General features: G+C 44.1%; 1 long non-coding RNA gene across 1 annotated transcript in view; it reads right to left on the bottom strand.

Moving 5' to 3' along the window:
• Window positions 1-11,948, bottom strand: part of LOC117368447 — a 70,626-nt gene extending 58,678 nt beyond the window's left edge. The window contains exon 1 of the long non-coding RNA XR_004540959.1: window positions 11,846-11,948. This is a non-coding gene — a long non-coding RNA (uncharacterized LOC117368447). The remainder of the gene's footprint in view (window positions 1-11,845) is intronic.
• Window positions 11,949-22,712: the final 10,764 nt, after the last annotated feature.

The raw sequence follows: 22,712 nt of genomic DNA on the forward strand, positions 1-22,712 counted from the left end.
TCCATAGTCCTGTCAGTGGAGGGTGCAATTTTACAATCACATTTTCAGTAGTGAGAAGCAGGCAATCCTTTGTAGGACTCCAGGGGACCTGCCAGTCCCTGACAATTACTACTACTATTAATTATTTCTATAGCGCTACCAGACGCACGCAGCGCTGTACAGAGGCACAAAGAGTAAGAAAACAGTCCCTGTTTGAAAACAAAATCAGGAAACACTACCCCCACAGGCAGCAATTCATTTGGAGGACTCCCGCTCAATTTAGAGGGAACTCTTGCAGAAAGTTTGCAAGAACTAACTTCTACAAGCCAACTCCTTGTGCTCTGTTTATTACTTGAAGTGTACAAGACTATTTCTAGCACAAAACTAGCTTCTGCAGAGGAAGCTTCTTGCGCTTGCAAATCTTCAGCTCAGATTTGGAAGCCAGCTTTCATCCTATACAGATTAGCCATTTGTTCATAGAGTTCAGCTGCTGTTCTCTGCTAGTGTAACTGGAACTCAAGTGCTTCTTAACAAGCTAAGCCATGGCAGAATTTAATGTAAAAGAAAGTGAATTCAAATATACAAATTGGGTCAGAGAATATGCTGAATACAGTGCATTAAATCCCAGAACATGCTCAGTGTGAGGGAGAGCACAAAAAAAAACGATCCTTCGAGAATGGATAGACCAGGAGCACAAGAGCCTGCTGTCAGATAGAATAAAAGTGGCAGAGAGCAGAAAAGAACTGGCAAAACATTAGGTATCCCAATCTTCCTGTACCTCTGGGCATACATCAAAGTCTTCAAGACTGCAAAAGACAGTGCATTTAAGCCAATCTGCAAATAATGCAGCAGCTGTTAGAGTGTGTGCTGAAACAGAAGCAGCAAAGACATTCTCTGCTTTCACAAATGAAACTGCCTTGAAACTGGAAAAAATGAGGACAGCTGCTGATCTGCAGCAAGAAAGGGAGGCAGCTAATACTGCTGCTGAGGCCCCCCCAAGCCATGGCCCTTGGGTCAGGTAGTGCTGGAAAAAAAGAGTTATTCCAGGGCCGGATTCTCTTCTCACTGGTAAAATTTGATGGGCCGCTATTGCGGACATAAATATAACGCTTTCAAAAAGACGAGCCATTCTCGAAGAACTGCACATGCAAATGAGGTTCACGGAGGGCTGCCAAGTTTACATGAGATGCATCACTGGTGACAGTGATCGGCACGTGAGCAGAATAGTCCATGGAAAGAGGTGTGCATGTGCCGGGATAAAGCTACACCGTAGCCACGCATATCGTGGGTGTGCTTTAATAGAGCGCAATATAGGCACATGTCATAGGTGCGTGTCACATGCAACTGTTGTGTCAAACATAGGCGTGCCAGCACTATTGGATGGAGGGGTAGGAAAGGGAGGGGAGGTGCAAGCATTGGCTTTCAACCTGCACGCATAAGACACGCCTTTAGTACCCGCGCCTGAGATGCATGCTTTTGAGATTTTTTTCCCCCCGAAACTATTATACAACTATACTACTATAATTTATGTGAATAGTGTTTGTTTGTTGTTGTTTTTTAATTTTATCATGGCCATAGCCACAAACACACGCCTGAGACACGCTTTTCACAGTACCGGCAACTCCAGACCAGCCGGTAATTTTTGGTCATCAAAAGCTGGTGCCACACTTTGAGAATCACCCAGCGATGATGGAGGATTGCCTGAAGTGCTTGTTTAAATATTAATGAGCCCATTTTACTACCATTTTAATATTTATGACCTCATTGTAATACATTTGCATGACAGAGTTGGAGGCCGCTAGGAAGCTCGGAAGAGACCACAGTGAGCCATTCTGATAATTGCACGGTAAAATACACCCAAGCTAAACCGGCTGGAGCTGGTTTAGCAACCATGATTAAAGGCATGGTAAGTTTTGAGAATCCAGCCTCCAGAGGTCTGCAAGAACTCTACAGAAAATATGTGTGTGTGCTTGTAGGTAAAGACATGAAGTTGAAGGCTAACTGATTGTCTCCATTGTATTTGTATCCTATTCTGTAGTACACTGGAGCTGAGGTGAATTATCTTCCTTGGTGTGCATACCTCAAGTGTGAACTAGTTGTATTGTATCTAATTCATACATGCATGTGGATCACTGTGGTGCACATTAGGCTGTCTTCTCTCAGACCTGGCAGCCACTGGAGAAGATTATCTGAAAACCTGCCTAGATCAGATTCTATATATACACTGGCATGCTCTGAGACGTGGTGAGACTTGGAAAACTGCTACAATCATTATTACAGTACTGTATTTCTTAGATGGTTTTTTTTCCTGGTTGCTTGAGAGTTCTAGGTAATTGAGTTCCAGTTATCAGAGAGTCTACTATATATGAGCGATTGCTCACATGTTCTGTGTAGAGGGAACATAGATATACATCATCATTCACTTCCATTCCACTCTACCCTCAGGAATGTTGTCTACATGCAGATTGTGTAAATGTAGGTGCACAGTTTCCATAGGCATACTCTTCATGCACATACGCAGTTGTACAATTTTATGAGAATCCTTCTCCATGTATAAAGTAGATTTTATAAATGGAAAAAGTCTTATACTGTAAAATTATCCCCTTAATGCCCATTTCATGTTTCAGTAAACATAATAAAAATATAGAGCTTTACTATCACAATAAAATTAAGAAGCGCCATACAAACACAGAAGAGAGACTGGACAATTGACTAATTCTCCAATCACTCATTTAACACAAATGTATCCTAATCTCAGGGAGAACCAGAGATGCCCAGTTCATAACCAACCACAGCTTCTGGTGACCTTTGGCAAGTTACTTAACCTTATACTAGGAGGCACTGCCCAGGAAAAGGATTTAGGTGTCATTGTTGAGGATACGTTGAAACCCTCAGCTCAATGTGCGGCGACAGCTAAGAACGCAAATAGAATGTTAGGGATTATCTGGAAAGGAATGGAAAACAAAGATGAAAATGTTAGAATGCCCTTGTATCGCTCTATGTTATGACTGCACCTCGAATACTATGAGCAGTTCTGGTCACCATATCTCCAAAAAGATATAGCGGAATTAGAAAAGGTACAGAGAAGGGTGACCAAAATGATAAAAGGGATGGGACAACTTTCCTTTGAGGAAAGACTAAAGCGGCTAAGTCTCTTCAGCATTGAGAAGAGATGGCTCAGGGAGGATATAATAGTGGTCTATAAAATAATGAGTGGAGTGGAAAGGGTAGATGTGAATCACTTGCTCACTCTAAAAATACTAGGACTAGGGGACATGCGATGAAGCTACTAAGCAGCAGATTTAAAACAAACCAGAGAAAACATTTCTTCACACAACATGTAGCTAAACTCTAGAATTTGTTGCTGGAGTATGTGGTGAAATCAGTTAGCTTAGCAGGGTTTTAAAAAAGTTTCCTAAAAGAGAAGTTTATAGGCCATTATTTAGATGGCTTGGGGAAATCGACTGCTTATTCCTAGGATAAGCAGCATAAAATATGTTTTACTACTTGGGATCTAGCTAGATACTTGGGACTTGAGTTGGTCACTGTTGGAAACAGGATACTGGGATTGATGGACCACTATGGCAGTTCTTATGTTCACTGCCTCAGGTACAGACTTGTAAAGCAGCACCAAATGTATGTGACACAAAGAGGCACCCTTAGTAACCATTCATATTATGGTGCACCTAACCCATTATAAAAGTGCAAAGTTGGTTTGCCACATTGAAACTTAAGCATAATCACTTATGCCAAGTTAATAGCTGACATAGGTTCATATATCTAAGTGTACCAAGCAGCATACACAACAGATAGTATTCTATAAGTGGTGTATGTCACATGGTGACATACCCATGCTGTGCCCAGATCTTGCTATGTGAGCTGCACACCAAGTTTATAGAACAGCGGCAAAAACTTAGAGCTAAATTCTATATATGGTGCCCAAAAAATCAGCACTGAAACAAGCACTATTCTATAAAGTTGGGCACAGTTTTTATAGAATAGCGCTTATGCAGGATTAAATTGGTGTAAATGGAAACCTGATGCAAATACCCGCACCTAAATCTAGGTGCAGAGGCCCTAATTCTGTAATTATGTGTGTAATTTAAAGCAATGTCTCTAATCTTCAGGGCCTTTTCTCTCTTTATACCTCTTTTCTAAGTGCCCTGATCTCCTCCCATGACTTCCAGTATCACCTATATGATGATGACTCCCAGATCTACTTCTCTACACCCGAAATTTCACCTAAAGGCCAAGAAAAGTCTTAGCCTGTTTGGTTGACATTGCTGCCTGGCTCTCTCGCCGCCATCTGAAACTAAACATATCCAAGACTGAATTGCTCCTCTTTCCTCCTATACCCTCCGCACCTCTCCCTCAATTCTCCATCTCTGTAAATAATATTATTAGTGTTCTAGTCTCCTCTGCTCGCAACCTTGGAGTTGTCTTTGACTCTGACCTCTCATTTTCTATGCACATCCAACAGTCTTCTAAAGCCTGTCACGTCTATCTCTACATCACCAAAATTTGCTCCTTCCTCTCTGAGCACACTACTTGAATCCTTGTTCACACTCTCATAACCTCAGGCCTAAACTACTCCAATTTACTTCTAACAGGTCTCCCACTGTGATGCACAGGGAGGGACCCAAGGCTTTGAATGGGGAGGGGCCAAAGGCATCTGAGCCAGTCAGGGCCTTAGACTCCTCCCTCTATAGATGCCGCTGTAGAAGTCTGAGCCAATCAGAGCCTTGGGCCCCTCCCCATGCATCACATGATGCACCAAGGAGGGAAGGCCTGCCATTTTGGTTCGACAGGCCTTAAAGGTGGAGGGACTGTGCTTCCCTCCTGCTTCCAACTTTGGAAAAAAGTACTTTGGGGGGAGAGTTTGGAGGAGCATCCAGTGACAGGAGGGAGTGGGCATCCCTCCTATGCAGGGGGGGTAGCATGGTAGGAGGGAATGGGCATTTTTCCTGCCGATTTTCGCTAGTGCGGGGGGGGGGGGATTCCCAGTGCCGCATTCATCAGGAGTCATCGGGGAGGGCCATAATTTTTTTTTTTTTAAATGGGGCAGATTTCGTGTGTGTGCCCATTAAAAAAAAGGTTTCCTACCCCGAACAGCTGAGCGGCAGGAGGCTACTTTTAGGGCTTCCCTTCCACTTCTGTGCATGTGTAAGAGTCGTTCTCATAGCGATCTATTGGACGGCAGAATCAGGGATTACGACGAATCTCTGCGTGAATCTTTTGCATGCAAACTTTTTAGTGCATCAATAGCTTATTTTTAATCTGCCAAAAATCAGATTGGAGCAGACCCACATGGTCTTACCGATCCTCTTTAGTGCATCTAGCCCTCAGTTCCTCAGATAAGCTGCTTTTATCTGTACGCTTCTCATCCACTGCCAATTCCAAACTTCATTCCTTTCATCTAGCTGCCTTGTATGCCTGGAATAAACTACCTGAGTTTGTCCATCACGCCCCTTCCCTTAACTTGTTTAAAAGCAGACTGAAAACCCATCTTTTTGACATAGCCTTCAATCCATAACCTGTTTACTGCTTACCACCCTAGCCAGCAGATTAGCCATCTCCCCTAACTGTATTCTCCACCCTGGCATCCTGTCTGTCTCTTATCTGTTTAGATTGTAAGCTCTTTCATCAGGGACTTTCTCCGTCGTGACTCTATACAGCAGCGTTTGGTAGCGCTCTAGAAATAATAGTAGTAGTAGCAATCTGCCCATTTCCATGCCCCTTTTTTGTCTTACACCTAAATTTATGCGCTTAACCCTTAAATGATTCTAATTAATGCCAATAATTGCTTGTTAAAATGGAAATTATCAATGCTATTTGGCTTATTTAATTAAATTGTGCATTCAATGTAGGTATGCAACCAAAGTTGTGCACACAATTTTTGGCGCTTTTTATAGACTTATTCATAAGGGGTTAAACCCCAATGTTGCAGACCTACACTCCTTCCTCACATCACTAGGCTTCGCCAAGCCCCCTCCTACCACAACACACAATAAAGGACACCAGCTTGACATGGTCACCTTCCTTTCCAACTCCCCCACCACTCCAAACATAAATCTTATAAATCAAAATTGGTCTAACACTCCTTGGTCCGACCATCTCCTATGTCACTTTGAACTATCCTGGCAAAAAAAACAACCAGACAGGAAATATACACCTAACCAAACAAAGAAGATGACCTGGACAAGAGAAAAAATTAATCCCGTAGATTTCTGGTCCCACTATACCCCCATTTCCAACCCCGACCCCAACCCCAACTTCCACCTCGACTGGAAACACTTCAATGACCAAGTCTTTAATACCATCGCCCCCCCAAGACTCCGCAAAAAAACCCCTCGGCCCTCAAACAAATGGTTTGATGTGGATCTCTTAGCCATAAAACGCGAAGTTAGGAAACTAGAACGAACATGGCGCAAATCAGGGAACGACAACGACAGACATAACTGGCGAAATAAAGTCAGCGAATACAAAAAACTGATAGGTGAAAAACGCAGTAAATATTACTCCCGACTCATTAACACCCCCTCTCTAAACAGTAAAGCACTTTTTAGATTAGTCAACTCCCTTCTAGACATCGATTCCCACAAACGCTCTAGCTCAGAACTCCTGCCCCCCGCAATAATCCTAGCTGACCACTTTGCCAATAAAATCCAGACCTTAAAATCGTCACTTACTGTTCCCAACACTGAGACAACATTCTCCCTACCAGCAGTAGACACAACAGGTTCCAGGGCCGACATGACCTGGAGCTCTTTCGAAAGCCCTGACTGGAACCTCTTCCTCAAACTCTTTTCAAAATACGCCAACTCCAACTGCCTATTAGATAACTGCCCACCCACTATTATTAAATCCGCCCCCCCCAATTCAAAACTGAACTCTTCAATTGGGTCTCACTATGCCTGTCCACCGGTCTCTTCCCGACTGAACTGGGCCACATTCTCGTATCCCCCCGCCTCAAAAACAACAAAGAACCCATCTCCTCTGCCGCTAACTATAGACCCATTGCCAACATACCATTCTTCCTAAAACTCATGGAAGGCCTCATCAACCATGACCTAATGAACTACCTAGAAAAGTTCAACATCCTTCACGATTCCCAATCCGGCTTCCGCTCAAACCACAGCACAGAAATGGTCTTAGCCGCCCTAACCAATTACCTCCTCCAACTATTCTCACTGGGCAAAAGCGCCCTAGTACTCCAATTCGACCTAAGTAGCGCTTTCGATCTGGTCGACCACGACATCATGCTCCGCTGCCTGGACTCCATCGGCATTTCCGGCCAAGTGATACACTGGTTCTCATGCTTCCTAACTAGCCGTACATATCAGGTCCACAGTAACGGAACCTTCTCCCATCAATGGCGTAATTCCTGCGGAGTCCCAAAAGGCTCCCCATTATCCCCCTCCCTCTTTAACATCTACTTGGCACCTCTTGCACGGACACTAGCCGACCTAAACCTCAAATCATTCATTTACGCCGATGACATCACCATCATAATCCCCCTAACTTCTCTCACCCAACAAACGGAACAACTCACATCCTCCATCCTCACCAAGTTAGAACTATGGACCTCACAATTTAAATTAAAATTGAACTCTGAAAAAACCAAAATCTTCCTGGCTAGCCCTAACCACAAAATAACAAACACCTCCATGAAACTGAACGGCCTTGATTATCCTATCAACCCCTCCATAAAAATACTCGGAGTCATCCTAGATAGATGCTTAACTAGAGAATGACACGGGGAAAAAATCTGTCCCCGTCACCGCCCTGTCACCGGCCCACCATCCTCTGCACCGCCCCGTCACCGCCGTTCCCTTCACTTCCCCGTCACCGTCACCGCCATCCCTTTCACCGCCCCGTCACCGCCACTGCCATCCCATTCACCGCCCCGTCACCGTCCCCGCTGCATCCATATAAGCCTTAGTACTGTAATATTTAGCTTATTCCTTTCTTATAAATCAAAGTTCCTGCTGCTGAACTAGAGAAAGAGATGTTCAGCTGGCAGGGCTTTGTTTATAAATTTTTATCAACACAACTAATATACTATTTTATCTTAAAGCAAAAAATAAATAAATAAATATAATTTTTTTTTTCTACCTTTGTTGTCTGGTTTCTGCTTTCCACATCTTCTCATTGAATTCCTTCCATCCACTGTGTGTCTTCTCTCTGCGTCTTCCATTTGCTGTTACTGTGCCTCTCCCTTAACCCCCCCCCCCCCCCCAATTGGTCTAGCACCCATCTTCTTCCCTCCGCTCCCGCATAGTCTGGCATCTGTCTTCTTCCCACTCTGTCTTCCACATTTCCCTTGGGGGTCTGTTCCTCTCCACCCTCCTTCAATGTCTGTTCTATTCCTTTCCACCACCACCCTTCCCTCCCTCCTTTACCATCTGTTCCTTTCTACTACCCTTCAGCTCCTCTCGTGTGGCCTATCTACCTTCCTTCCTCTTATTTTCATGGCACGTTACAATGTAATTTGTGCAAGCCACTGGAGCCTGCAAGCTCGGTCCCTGTCCCATCCCCACAAACCATCTCGCTTCTGTGCTCCTATTTTCTCCATTTCTAATATCTCCCCTATGTATCTGTCATTGCCCCCCCTGTGTCCATATACCATCCCCATGGCATGTCCCCTTTATGTCTCTGTCCCTATGCCCCATGCACATAATTTCCCCTCTTTCTGTTACCTTCCTGTGTCCAGATTTCCCCTATCTTCCTCTTCCATACCAGTGTGTCTCTTCTTTTCAACCCCATCTAGCTTTTTTCCCTCTTTCTTCCCCCCCCCCCCTGCTTCTAGCATCTGGCTCACCTGCCAGTCCTTCCCTTTCTTTCCTACTGTGGGTTTTTCTTTCCGACTTCATCCCCTTGGCCCAGAATCCTTTTCCCTTTCACTCCGTCCTTCCAATTTGAGCCGGGAACACTAGCGATCGCACGGTCCCCGCAGCCACTACCTGCCTGCCCAATCGATCCTAGTGTTTAGCCAGCTCTCTCCCTTCTCCTCACCTTAGTTTATAGGTTTTCTTTTTCGGCGACCTGCACGCTTTCCCAAAGAGTTGCGCACGCACGGCTGCTCAGTGTTCAATCTTCTGCTCTGCTGCAACTTCCTGTTTCCGGTTGCGTCAGAGCAGAAGATCGAAACTGAGCAGCAGCGGGTGCGCGGCTCTCTGATAGCGTGCGGGTCGCCGAAAAAGAAAATCTACAAACTGAGGTGAGGAGAAGGGAGAGAGCTGGCTAAACACTAGAATCGATTGGGCAGGCGGGTGTGAGCTGCGGGGACCGCGCGATCCTTCATGCCTCACTGCGGGAACAAGACCATTCACCGCCCCGTGGGCGGTGAATGGCCTTGTCCCCGTCGCCGCAGCGACTGCTAGTTTTCTTCCCCATTTTCGGCGGGTGACCCGCGGCTAAAATGCGGTGGCCGCGGGTAAACCGCCACCGTGTCATTCTCTATGCTTAACCTTCGAAGACCACACCAATGCCCAGGTCAAAAAATGCTTCTGCACCCTCTGGAAACTTCGCACCATCAAACACCACTTTGACCACCTCTCCTTCCGCTTACTGGTCCAATCATTAATCTTAAGCATACTGGACTACTGTAATATCATATACCTAGGAGCCTATAAAAACATCATCAAACGTCTAAGAATAGTACAAAATGCCGCCGTCCGCCTCATCTTCGGCCTCAAAAAATATGACCACGTTAGCCCCTACTACGCCAAACTTCACTGGCTGCCGGTGGAGGCAAGAATCACCTTCAAATTCGCTTGCCTGTGCTTCAAAACCTTAGCAGGCTCTTCACCAATCTACCTATCTGAGCACCTTGAAATTACTGGCCTCTCTCGTACCCGAAATACCTATCTGTTCTTATTCCCCTCCCTGAAGGGCTGCCTCTACAAAAAATTCCTTGACCGATCACTAGCATTCCAAGCGGGCAAATGGAACAAATGCCTCTCTACTCTCATCTCCAATTCCCCCCACTATCAAACATTCAGGAAGCTAACTAAAACCAACCTTTTTGACAAATTCCTCTGATTTATCCTCCCTCCTCCTCCCCCCTCCCTCCTTCTGACCTCTTTCCCCTTGACCCTTACCGCCTCATGTAATACTGACATTTATATATACTTCAGCAGGGAGAAATTATCTCACTGCATTAATTACCTTCATTCAGTTATATATTCGTTAATAGTTCATGGTACCTCAGCGGGCCACCACATACTCAAATACTCTCATAGTACGTGGCTTTATGCTCACCCTCCTCATTGGAACCAATATATTTTTTAGTTTTATACTTATTTGCAATTTTATAAGTGTGTAATTCACTACTGAGGATACTTAGCTTTAAGCTGTTGGCTTGTTTAGCAAGACGCTGTGCATGGGAGTTTTTACGACAACACCAACATGTTTCGCCCGTGTATATTAGTGGGCTTTCTCAAGGCTCCAACTCCCGTTCATAAACATTCTGCCTCCAAAGCGCCAAAGCGATTTTTTTTTCGCTTTGGCGCTTTGGAGGCAGAATGTTTATGAACGGGAGTTGGAGCCTTGAGAAAGCCCACTAATATACACGGGCGAAACATGTTGGTGTTGTCGTAAAAACTCCCATGCACAGCGTCTTGCTAAACAAGCCAACAGCTTAAAGCTAAGTATCCTCAGTAGTGAATTACACACTTATAAAATTGCAAATAAGTATAAAACTAAAAAATATATTGGTTCCAATGAGGAGGGTGAGCATAAAGCCACGTACTATGAGAGTATTTGAGTATGTGGTGGCCCGCTGAGGTACCATGAACTATTAACGAATATATAACTGAATGAAGGTAATTAATGCAGTGAGATAATTTCTCCCTGCTGAAGTATATATATATTAGCTTTACTTTTCATTCAAACTGATTTGAATACAGTGCCGAAGTCTACATACTGACATTTATAACACCGCTGTATCGAGCTTACAACAAATGTAACCACTCCGAACATATAACCCAGCTGCCAAAACAACTTCACCGTATATTTATTGTTAACTTGACTGAATATGTATCGTCTAATATTGTAAATGTAACATTAACGAAATTATAACTTCGCTGTAAATGTACAGTCTCTTCATATGTTAACCGCATAGAACTTCCACGGTAATGCGGCATACAAGAATAAAGTTATTATTATTATTATTATTATTAATGCGTACGTGCTAAATTAAAGGCACCGATCCCAAACCTAAGTGTCTCTATTCTGCAAACTCTGGTGCATAAGTGGCACCTTACTTTAGGTGTGCCTTATAGAATTGCCCTTATACTGTAGTTTGTAAGCCCTCTGGGAATAGAGAAATGCATCCTGTATCTCAGGGGTAGGGAACTCCGGTCCTCGAGAGCCGTATTCCGGTCGGGTTTTCAGGATTTCCCCAATGAATATGGATTGAAAGCAGTGTATGCCAATAGATCTCATGCATATTCATTGAGGAAATCATGAAAACCTGACTGGAATATGGCTCTCGAGGACCGGAGTTCCCTACCCCTGCTGTATCTGAATGTAACTCGCCTCAAGAGCTATTATCGAAAAGGCATGAGCCAGGTCGTAATGATAAATAAATACAATGTTAGTCTGTGATGGATAGTTCTTCTATTTGACAGAAGCCACAGAATTTACATCTCTAGAATTTTGAATTAGCACACTTTTGGAAACTTGTGAATGGGGTTGAGCTCGGTAGAGTAAAACAATGCTACAGCGACGTTGAAGTATTGTACCTCGCTATCAAGTCAAAGCTTTACAGGCCGCAAACACCCCAGAAAGACAGAACCCCCCCCCAACACACACATACACCCCAGCTCAATGCTGTTTTTATGTGCTCCTCTGTCTTCCTTACCCCTTCATGGTCTTAGGAAAGGTTTGAGTCTGCTTCTCGCTGTTTGCCGTGAAAGGGTTAAATTCTTTTCCAGCTGAGCTGGCAAACAGAGCTCACACATATTAGTCAGATCTCAGTGGGGGAACTGGAATGGGGGGAGAAGGATAAGGACAGGGAGGTGGGGCCAGAGCTGAGAACCACAGAAATCTATTTTCCTGGACTCAGAGGAGGAGAGGGTACACAGCAGGGGCTGCTGGTTCTCACAAACCTCCTTATTATTATCCTAAACAAAGGCATGCAGAAAACAGTGGATAGCAGAAAGCAAATTTGCAGTGATCTAGAAAGATTATAGAGCTGCTGAGGCTGTGTCTGGAGCTTTCAAAACCATCCAGGGAGCATCTTGCCAGCATCTCACCAATAACAACCATTTCTGTAGCTTGACTTAGATACGCACGCATGTGGTCTTTACCTGACAGAAGAGGTGGAAAGTGTTCAGTTCACCTCTATTAGATGAAGCCAGGACTTCATGTTATTTTTAGACAACATATTTTGCAGAAAGCAGCATGATGTCTTTAAGAAACCAGTCATTTATTTGCAACATAATCGGGCTAAAAAGTGGCATAAAGGGACAGATAGATGGTTTTCTCACCAAACCCTTCCAATTCACTATTTTCAAAATCTGTTTTCTAGACGCATATCTATGCTGTTCAACCGCAGTTCATCTAAATCTCAAGGAGGCATGTTAAGAGGTGTGCGGGCGGGACTAGGGTGGGCTTATGACCTGGACATTTTTCTTCCATAACTGAATAATTAAGAATTCATCCAGGGCACCATTTAGACATCTGAGGCTAGTCCTGTTTTAACAATAAGTGTCAAAAAGGTGCCCAAACTGACCAGATGACCACTGGAGAGATATAAGCATGACCCCTCACACTCTTGCAATGGTCACTGACCTCCCCCCAAAGATGTGAATGAAATAGTACATTCCTGCCCCTATGACAGCTTCAGATGTTATGGCCAGTCCTAGTAGAGCAGCAAGCAGGTTCCTGGAGTATCCTGGTGGGCGGCATAGTGAACCATAGAGATGGGGACTCATGTCCAGATTGTCAAAACTTACCATGCTCTTAACGATGGTCGCTAAACCGGTTCCAGTCGGTTTAGCGTGCCAGTATTTTACCGGCCGATTATCAGAACGGCTCACCGTGGTCTTTTCTGAGCTTCCTAGCAGATTCCGACTCTGCCGTGCAAATGTAGTACAACGAGGTCAATTCTCTATCATCGCCGGGTGATTCTGTAACCTCGTTGTGCTACATTTGCGGGCAAAATTTTCCAGCAGGGTCTGAGCTGTCATAGCCTTACTTTCTGGTCAGTGCCTGAGCGCTGATTGACTCAGGAAAGTAAAGCTTAACGGCTTAGACCCTCCCCCCCCCACTAAATTTTTTTAAAAAAAAGATCCCTGATACCTTCCTCCCTACCTCCCTTCCACCAATCTCCCCCAGAGCTATTTGATGCCCCCCATTATGCTGCTGGTGGACCCCGCCCCCCCCCCAACAACTACCCGCCCCCCTGCACCTTTAAATTGTAGGAGGGCAGGAGGGATGCCCACTCCCTCCTGCCATTGGGGTCTCCCGCCTCCCCCCCCCGACAGCCCACACATTTAAGACAAAGGCCGGCAGGAGGTTAGAGCTGTGTGTGTGTGGCTGAATGCCTGGCTTCTACCACAAGTTCAAAACCACACCCTACTGAAAGGTAATATTATGCTAATATTATACATAGAGAACTTGTATGCTAATCAGAGGAAATCTGCTGGGCACATGCACATAAGGGTTGAGTGGTAAGCACAGTCTCTTGTTCGCATGTTGTGAACGTTATAGCAGAAATTTCTTGCACACACTCTTATTCAGTGGATGGTGCTATCGTCCTCCTTGTCTTGTCAGCTTGCAACCTCGGAGTCATCTTTGACTTCTCTCTTCTTCTCTGCACAAATTCAGCAGACCACCAAAACCTGTTGCTTCTGTCTCTATAATATCACCAAAATCCAACCCTTCCTCTTGGAGCACACCACCCAAAATTTATTATTATTTCCAAATTTATTAATTATTTATATACCACCTATCAATGGAGGTTGTCTAGGTGGTTTGACATTCAGGTACTCAAGCAGTTTTCCCTATTTGTTCCATTGGGCTCACAATCTACCTAGCGTACCTGGGGGCAATGGAGGATTAAGTGACTTGCCCAGGGTCACAAGGAGCAGAGCTGGGCTTGAACCCACAGTGCTGAGGCTGTAGCTCTAACCACTAGGCCACTCCTTCCTTATCTCCTCTTGCCTCGACTACTGCAACTTGTCTTGCTTCTCACAAGTCTTCGTTGTAACCACTTCTCTCCCCTTCAATCCATCCAAAATTCTGCTGCCCAACTTATATGCCACCAGAGTCGCTATACCCATATTACCACTCTACTCAAATCACTCCATTGGCTCCCTATCCATCGCCACAAACAATTCAAACTCCTCTTTCTGACTTACAAATGCATTCACTCTGCAGTTCCTCTATCTCTCCCTATACTCCTCCCCGGAAACTCCATTCACTGGGTACATCTTATCAGTACTGTTCTCCACTAATGCCTACTCCAGACTCATTCCTTATCTCTTGCTGCACCTTAAGCCTAGTGAACGGATTCCCTGAATCACTATGTCAAGCTCTATACCTGGCTGTATTCAAACCCAGGCTCAAGGACCACTTCTTCATGTTGCTTTTAACTCCTAAACCCCACTCGCTGTAAGGCATTCGGGCCTGATGATCTCCCCAATACCCTAATAGTTTGTCTGTTGAGTAGACTGTAAGCTCTTCTGAACAGGGACCATGTCTTGAATGTTCTAACGTAAAGTGCTGCATACATCTAACAGTGCTAAAGAAATTCTAAGTAGTAGCGGTAATAGTAGAAGTATTTAAATAGCAAAAAAGGCATGAAATCCTCTCAAGCAACTCTTCAACACTGCCCTGGACCTGGTGAAAAGTTTCTCATGTTATTCCAGAGTCAAAAGCCACTGTTTTCTTCTGTGCATGGCTGCTGAATACCTAATGGTCTCATTATCAGTAATTTTAATGCAGTGTGCGGCCATGTTGTTCCACGCGAGTTAACACCCGCGCTCAGATCCTCCCTGAATTGCTCTGCCAGTAACATGTGCACACAATCTGCAGTAACCACTTGGTTAGGTTCCCAGTAGCTTTCTGCAAGGGCCTCTATGTGCTTTCTTTAACAGCCACAAGCTACTGGTGACAGACAGCTGGGGATACCAGAGTGGGTTATGGAGCCAGCAGCCTGAGTGATAGGGATGGAGAGGGAAGAGACAAAGGATGGACAGGTGGGGGGGATCCAGGCTGGTGGAAAGAGGATGTAATGACAGATGGATTATAAATAGTTTAGTTCATTTATTGATTTATTTACTGTGTTGATGCTCCACAAATATCCCATGCAGATTATTTATTTACTAACTGCCTTTATGATGAGATTCACCCAAGGCGGTGTACAGCAAGTAGTTTATTTAAAACAAGTTATATCCCGCTTATCCTACAATTCTAGGTGGGTAGCAAAGAACATCAAAAAATGTATAACATCATAAAACCTACAATAATAAAACATTTAAAACTTAGCACAGCCCTGCAAGTGCACATTAAAACTAAAATGCTTAAAAACAAATAATAACTGTAAGGCAAAACTAAAAACAGATTATGAACAAAATGTGTTTTCACCATTTTCCTGAACTGCAACAAGCCCGACACTTATCTTATCTCATGGGGCAATGAATTCCAACTTATCGGCCCTCATACCATCAACATAGTATTGTGATGACTAGAAAACCTCACCATGGTCAAGGATGGCACGGCCAAACACAGCCTGTCTGCCATCATAAAGCTCGTGTGGGTTGATAAAACCACAACAAAGAAGATAAAGCTGGTGGCCCATCACATTTCATCAACTTGAAAATCAAGCAAAGAACCTTGGGAGAGGCCTTAAACAACTTGGGCCAATCAGAGCCTCAGGCCCCTCCCCGGTGCATCACAAGGGGAGGGGAAGGCCCATTTTAGACAATGCAGGCAGCTGGGAGGAGGGAGTCAGCATTCCTCCGGGTCATCTATTTGAGGTAAGGGGGAGGACAGCGGTGGAGCGGGAGGGTCACTTGCCAGCAGGAGAGAGTGGGCATCTCTTCCACTACAGTGGGAGGGGGTCAGGTCACTTATTTTTGTCACCAAATGCCAATGCCACTTTTTGAAAATGGCTTGGCATTTTTAAAGAATTCATTGATGGGCTTATTTCAGTATTGAAGAGCCCATTTGCATGTCAGTGTCGGAGACTGATAGAAACCTCACTAAACTGCGTACAGGCTAAACCGCCAGAAAACAGTTTAGCGACAGCGTTAAAGTTTTGAGAATCTGGGCCTAAGTTTGTACCTGAAGCACTAGAGGGTTAAATGATTTGCCAAAGATCACAAGAAGTCACAGTGTGATTTCAGTCCTGGCTTTCCTGGTTCTTGGCCTACTGCTCTGAACATTAGGCTACTCCACCTCCCAGGAATCTTTCCTGTTGTGTGGATACCATATTTCTCCTCCCATCATGTATCACTAATGTGACCATATGTCCCATTTTGAATGGGACCATCCCGTTTTTAGATAGATAGTCCTGTTGTCCCCAAGCTCCCTGCTTCCCTGCTGCCACCGCAGCAGCAACAAGGCCAGGCCAGGCGTGTGCAGTGACTGCACAACGGCTGGCCCACAAGCCTTCCCCCCCCTCCCCTCCGACATCAATTCTGACATTTTCTCATCAAAGTGTGCTTTGTGATTTTTTTAATTTATTTTTTGATTACCGTTATGAATTAATAAGATATTGTGTGTACATGAAAATGCATGGAAGAAATGGGGGTGGGGCTAGGGCAGGATTGGGGGCGGGACTGAAAATTAGTAGATGTCCCATTTTGAGGAAAAAAATAAATGGTCACGTTATATATCACCCCCCCTAGATTTTAGCATATGGGTGCAGTGAGCCCTTGTCCCAAGGCACTTCCAACTTGGGTAGATACCTGGAGCAATTGCAGAAAGGGTCATGAGGTTGCCAGCAGGAGGGACAGGATACTCCTGGTTGCCATTCCATTGCTTTGGTTTTTAAGACAATCTCCCCCCTCCCCCCTTATTATATAGGTTTGTAGTAAATGTTTAGCATTTTTTAAATGTTTTGTTTTATTAAGGAGAGATAGTCTAATTGATTTTCAGAGTAGCACCATTTTCTTAAGAGATTAGCATTCCATTTTAATAGTGATCTTTTCCAGGTGCCCTTAGAGGTAAAGTACATCTGCTGCTCAGTTGTTGTGGGCACAGAAATCATCAGAGATATGCTGTTCAGAAGTGATATCTTTTAATATTACTATCTATGATAATTAAACATTGTTTACAATGCTGTTTTCATTAATACACAATCGCAGCTTAGTTCAGATATAGAGCTTTTCTCTTGTAGTCAACAGATCATAAGGGAAGCATCTAGTATGGCTGTGTATTCCGCTTGTGCCCTTTGGAGGCTTTAATTCCTGTGTGTTCTCATCTTTTCATATTGCCAGGGGTGAGACACCAGCTGCAGAGTACAAGGTGTGAGACAGACGGGAAACCTTCCCAACATCACATGCAACAGAGACTATATACAGTAGCAATGACTTACTTTGCTGAAGAGCAAAGAACAGGACTGTTTATTTACTGTACATTTGGGTTTCAGTAAAAGTAAGAGAGGTGCTTTGATCAACATTGACCTTGGTCCATGGTCAATGGACCATGGTCCATTGTGGCTAGCAGGAACATAAAAGAATCCAAGCCTTCTGGTTTAACTTCTTTTATCCCTTTCCCACTACCCATCTCCAGACCAATCGTATCCCATTCTTGGCCTTCCTCATGGCCCCCAGTGCCCTATGGTAAGTGGCTACCATCCAGGAAATAGACCATGGGGAAGTTCCTTCCCTTCCCCCAGAAGATGCGCAACATTTATTTCTTTAGATTTATATCTTGTCTTCCTCAAAGAGCTCAGAACGGGTTACAGTTTACATTCACAGTGTTACAATATAGGGTTTACATACAGTGTGTTGCTGATGTGGTGAAGGGTTGAGGGAGTAACTAGACAAAAAGATAGGTTATTACACCGTTTCTAAAGTTAAGAAGTCCTTTAAGGACTCTGATATGAGGAGGTAGGCTGTTCCAAAGGTTTGGTAAGCAATGGGAATAGGATTGTTTCCAGGATGTCTGGAGTTGTAAGTATGCGTATTCCATACTCGGAGTGTAGCGTTCTCTTTGGGGTGTAGAAAGGAAGTTTGTCTGAGAAGTACAGTGGAATGTCTGAGAAGTATCAAAGAAAAGATAAATATCAAAGAGACAGGTTAATTAAATCATGTATTTTTAAAATGAGTATCACTTATGGCAGACTGGATGGACCGTTCAGGTCTTTTTCTGCCGTCATTTACTATGTTACTATGTTTAAGTACAGTGGAACACCAATTATCTGGACTAACCTTGGCAGAGGGTAGTCCAGATAATAAAAAATCCAGATGATTGGATGTTAATTTTTTTCTTTTGTTTTTAATACCTTCAGTGCCCCTCCCCAACAAGAAAAGGCAGCATTCCCCCTCCCTCCCTGAACAGGCACCACCAACCCTCTCCCGGACCCACAGGAAAGACTCCAGACCTACCTTGTTTCCCTGGTGGCCTAGCGGCAGCACTGGAACAGAAGCGATCTTACCCATGATCTGTCAGCGACAAAAATAGCTGCAGAGATTTCCAGGGGCAGAGTAGGACAGGAGGTTCCAGATCCGGTGTGCTGGCTGTGCACCACAACAGCAGTGGGGGGTAAACTTAAATTCAGTCATTGTAGGACCTTCCTGCACCTTCCCGCGGCTGCCAGCTCTGCTCCAGAACAAGGAAGTGACATCAGAGGGGGTGGATTGGTAGCCATAGGGAGGTGCAGGAAGGTCCCGTGATGACTGAATTTAAAGTGTACTACACCTCCCAACCTTGGTACGGCACTGCTCTGAGGTAAGAAAATTACTGCTACTATTACTACTACTATTTATTATTTCTATAGAGCTTACAGATGTATGCAGCGCTGTACTTTTAAACATGCAAGAGATTGTCCCTGCTTGAAAGAACTTACAACCTAAGTTTTGACAAACACACAGGATATAGGGTGGATCAATACATGGTGCTCATGAAGGGACAAACAAGGGAAGAATGAATAGTGAGAGTAGGGGCTAGAGGGAAAGGGAACAGATATAGTGTATTACAACCTGCAAAAGTTAGGACCTAAACACAGCTTCAAAAAAGTGGGCTTTGAGCCTGGATTTGAATACCACCAGGAATGGAGCCTGGCGTACTGATTCAGGCAGGTTGTTCAAGGCATTAATGGAAACGCTTCTAAAAGACATTTATGGAAACCAATTGATTGCAGGACCCAAGGCAGCATGGTTTCACTAGAGGCAAGTCTGATCTCAGCTTGCATAAGGATCCAGCAGGCATTTGGAGCACACTTGATGGAAAGCCAACAAATCAATGACTTTGTCCGCCAAAGGGGTGAGTTGTCATCAAGCATTCGCTAATGATGATGGGCACACTGATGAGGTACACATGTCAGACACTGGAAATTATATTTTTAATATGACTTTGCAAGATGCAATAGAGAGGTTTGTGAGAGAGGAACAAGGTTGCAGCTTAATTGAGAACAGGGCATTGGGGAGGGAAACCACTTCCTCTAGGCTATGCTGGGTTCCTGAGCCTGTAAGTTGGATCCCTGAGGGGCTGTATTGTGGGTGGCACAGTACAGCTGAGGATGGGATGCAGGCTGGCCTGGATGGCTGCCCAATTAGGGCCTTAGCCTGGTTGGCCCCTGAGCAATGGATTGAGGGTCAAGGACAGAAAGTGGCATGTAAAAAGACCTGGTTCAGGAAAGGTTGTCTGGTATATAGACATCCAATAAAGTTGCAACCTTATAAACCAGGCCTTGTGTTGAGTGGTTACTGAGGGTACTGGGGGAGGGAAGGGCACATATGTCTGCCTGGGTTACAGGGGAAACTCAACATGATCAAATATTGATGATAAAATTCTACAGTCTCCATTCCCCTGCAAGGCTGAACTCTGCAAATTAATTTGAACATAAGCCATTGTCAGAATTACTTAAAAACAAGTAATTTGAGGTTCCTTTTCTTGTTTCAGGCGCAAAGATAGCAAATGATGGATGGATGAGTGCCCTCTGAAATCTTGACTGAAAATATATTTATAGCTGTCAGTGGGCACATTATGTTGAAATTAAAGCTTTGCTTTGGTGCATAGATAAACAATTTATCAAAGAAAGTGTCTTAAGACTTTTGTTGGGAGAACATTGGAATAGAATGTTGATAAATCCTTTCTTCTGTGGTTTATCCTTTTGGAGAATGATTTCTTTAACCTTTACTTCCAGCACTGTATGTATATTTCAGGTTACTAAAGTATGTTGCTCTATAGGACATTTTATAAACCCACTTTCCAAAATTTGTGAATCACACTAAAATCTTATAAGAGTAGGCTATCACACAAATATGTAATCACAAAGACAGGTACAGTGGTGCCTCACACAACGAACTTAATTGGTTCCAGGAGCAAGTTTGTTATGCAAAAAGTTCGTTATGTGAAACGCGTTTTCCCAAAACAATACATGTTAAAAAAAATAATTCGTTCTGTAGCACAAAATATGCTAAGATGACATAAAAAAAGATAAATTTTTTGTTATTATTTTTATTTAGATACATCTAAAAACATAATTGTTTTTTAAAACAACACACATTTTTTAAATTTAAAGACAGACTAAGTAGAGTCTAATTTTACAGTGAGAGAGGGCAGAGTCTCAGCGGCAAAAACTGGGACTTAACTGTTCATTTTTTTTTTCTTGGCTTATTTTTGGTTGGCCCGGTGGTTTTCATGTTCTGTGGTGTTAGTTTTTTCTCTTTTTCGGTGCAGTAACATGGCAGCAGAGGTGGTTAAAAGTTGTTTCCGGTGTGGGAAGCGGCAAACACCATCGGGGTTATGCGCTGCAGGGTATGTGGACGCTTTGGGGGAAGATGTAGTAATGGCGCCGGTTGAGTTGGCATTTTCCCGCCCGAATGATGTGCATTCAGTTTCGCTGGCTCTCTCAGTGGATGCAGCCACATCGGCGGTGCAGGACCCACAGCTGCTTGATACCGTGCTTCTTTCCCTGCCGACATCACTTTCTCTTCTCGGCGGGGTGTCGGCTGTAGCGCCAGTGCTTGTTTCACAGGGAGCCAGGCGGAGAGAGGGCAGTTAAGCGCGGTGCCTGCGCGGAAGGATGCAGCTCGGGCGACTTCGTTGTGTGAAACGAAGTTCGTTGTGGGAAGCAAGACATGAAGTTCGTTGTGCGCAGCGTTCGCTGTGCGAGGCGTTCGTTATGCGAGGCACCACTGTATTTCAGAGAGAAACCAGGGGTCTCAAGTGCTCCCAGCCAGAAGCCCGATGTATATTACAAAGTTGGTGGCTTATTCGGTGAGCTATCATCGATCCCGTTTATACTCTCTATACCAGAATTTTATAGTTGTTTTTAACTTTTTATGTTTTTATATACATTTTTTTATATATGCTTTTTTTTGTGCTCTTTTCTACATTTAGCACAGCTGAATTACTAATATATTGCTCTTCCTTTTTAATGAAAATTACTTAGCTTTCATGTTCTTTGGCTGAAAGCATCATATATCAATTTTCTTTTCAACAACGACGGAAGATCTCTGTTTCGCTCCTATTCATTAAACAGGAGCTTCATCAGGAAAACGCCAAAGGCAGCACTAGAAATAAAGCATAACAACTTTTATATTAAATGTTTTTTAAATTTTAAAAAAATTTTAAATTATTATTATTAATTTAAGAACAATACTAACGTACTCAATCACATTAGTGAGCACTAAATACATGTGTTGAACAGGGCTCCAAGACGCTGCTAATGGGTAAAACTTTACAGTGATTTAGAATCTTATTGAGGATTTTTTTTGTGACCTACAAGCCAAAACTAGTCCCACAGCTCTCAACTTAAATTTGAAAAAGGACCTAGCCACAGCGAACAGATGGATATAAAAGAGACTCATTCACACAGCGTACCTGTTAACCCCCTGGCGCTGCAAAGATATCCGAGCTGATATATTGAAGCGACTGCTCCGTAATTCTGGTATAGAGAGTATAAACGGGATCAATGATAGCTCACCGAATAAGCCACCAGCTTTGTAATATACATCGGGCTTCTGGCTGGGAGCACTTGAGGCCTATAGGACATTTTATCCAGGCCTTTATCTATGAGTCTGAATTCAAGAAGGTGTGGAATCTCTTAGAGAGAGGAAGAGATAATAGCTACTGCGGATGGGAGATACTAGATGGGCCATCATATTTCTATGTTTCTAAGTGAGCAAGTGGTTCAGAGGCAAAGGTGACACCCAGGCAAGGATTTGGAGGTACAGATGAGGGTGTAGCCAGAATACCATTTTTTTTGTTGGGGGGCTGGGGGGACTCAGGTGTAGACCTGGGGAGGCATACCTTTCCTCTCATTTCTTCCCATTGCCCCTGGCCTCCAGCCTGCCACCTGTCACTACTGCATCATATATTGCCTAGTGGGAAAGACCAAGCCTTGCCAACTGAAGAGAGTCACCGCTTGAGACCTTGCTCATGCTGCCTGAGCAGTGAGGAAGGCTGCAGGTACTTCAGCCACCAACGCTGGCAGAAGTGCTAGCACCCCACCAATTTCCTGTTGCTCAGGCAGCATGGGCGGGGCCTTGGGCAGTGAATCTCTTTGGCTGGTGGGGCTTGGGTAAATATGCCAACCATGCATCCAG

The sequence above is a fragment of the Geotrypetes seraphini genome, chromosome 10, assembly GCF_902459505.1.
Source record: "Geotrypetes seraphini chromosome 10, aGeoSer1.1, whole genome shotgun sequence".
In the NCBI taxonomy this organism is placed as follows: Eukaryota; Metazoa; Chordata; class Amphibia; order Gymnophiona; family Dermophiidae; genus Geotrypetes; species Geotrypetes seraphini.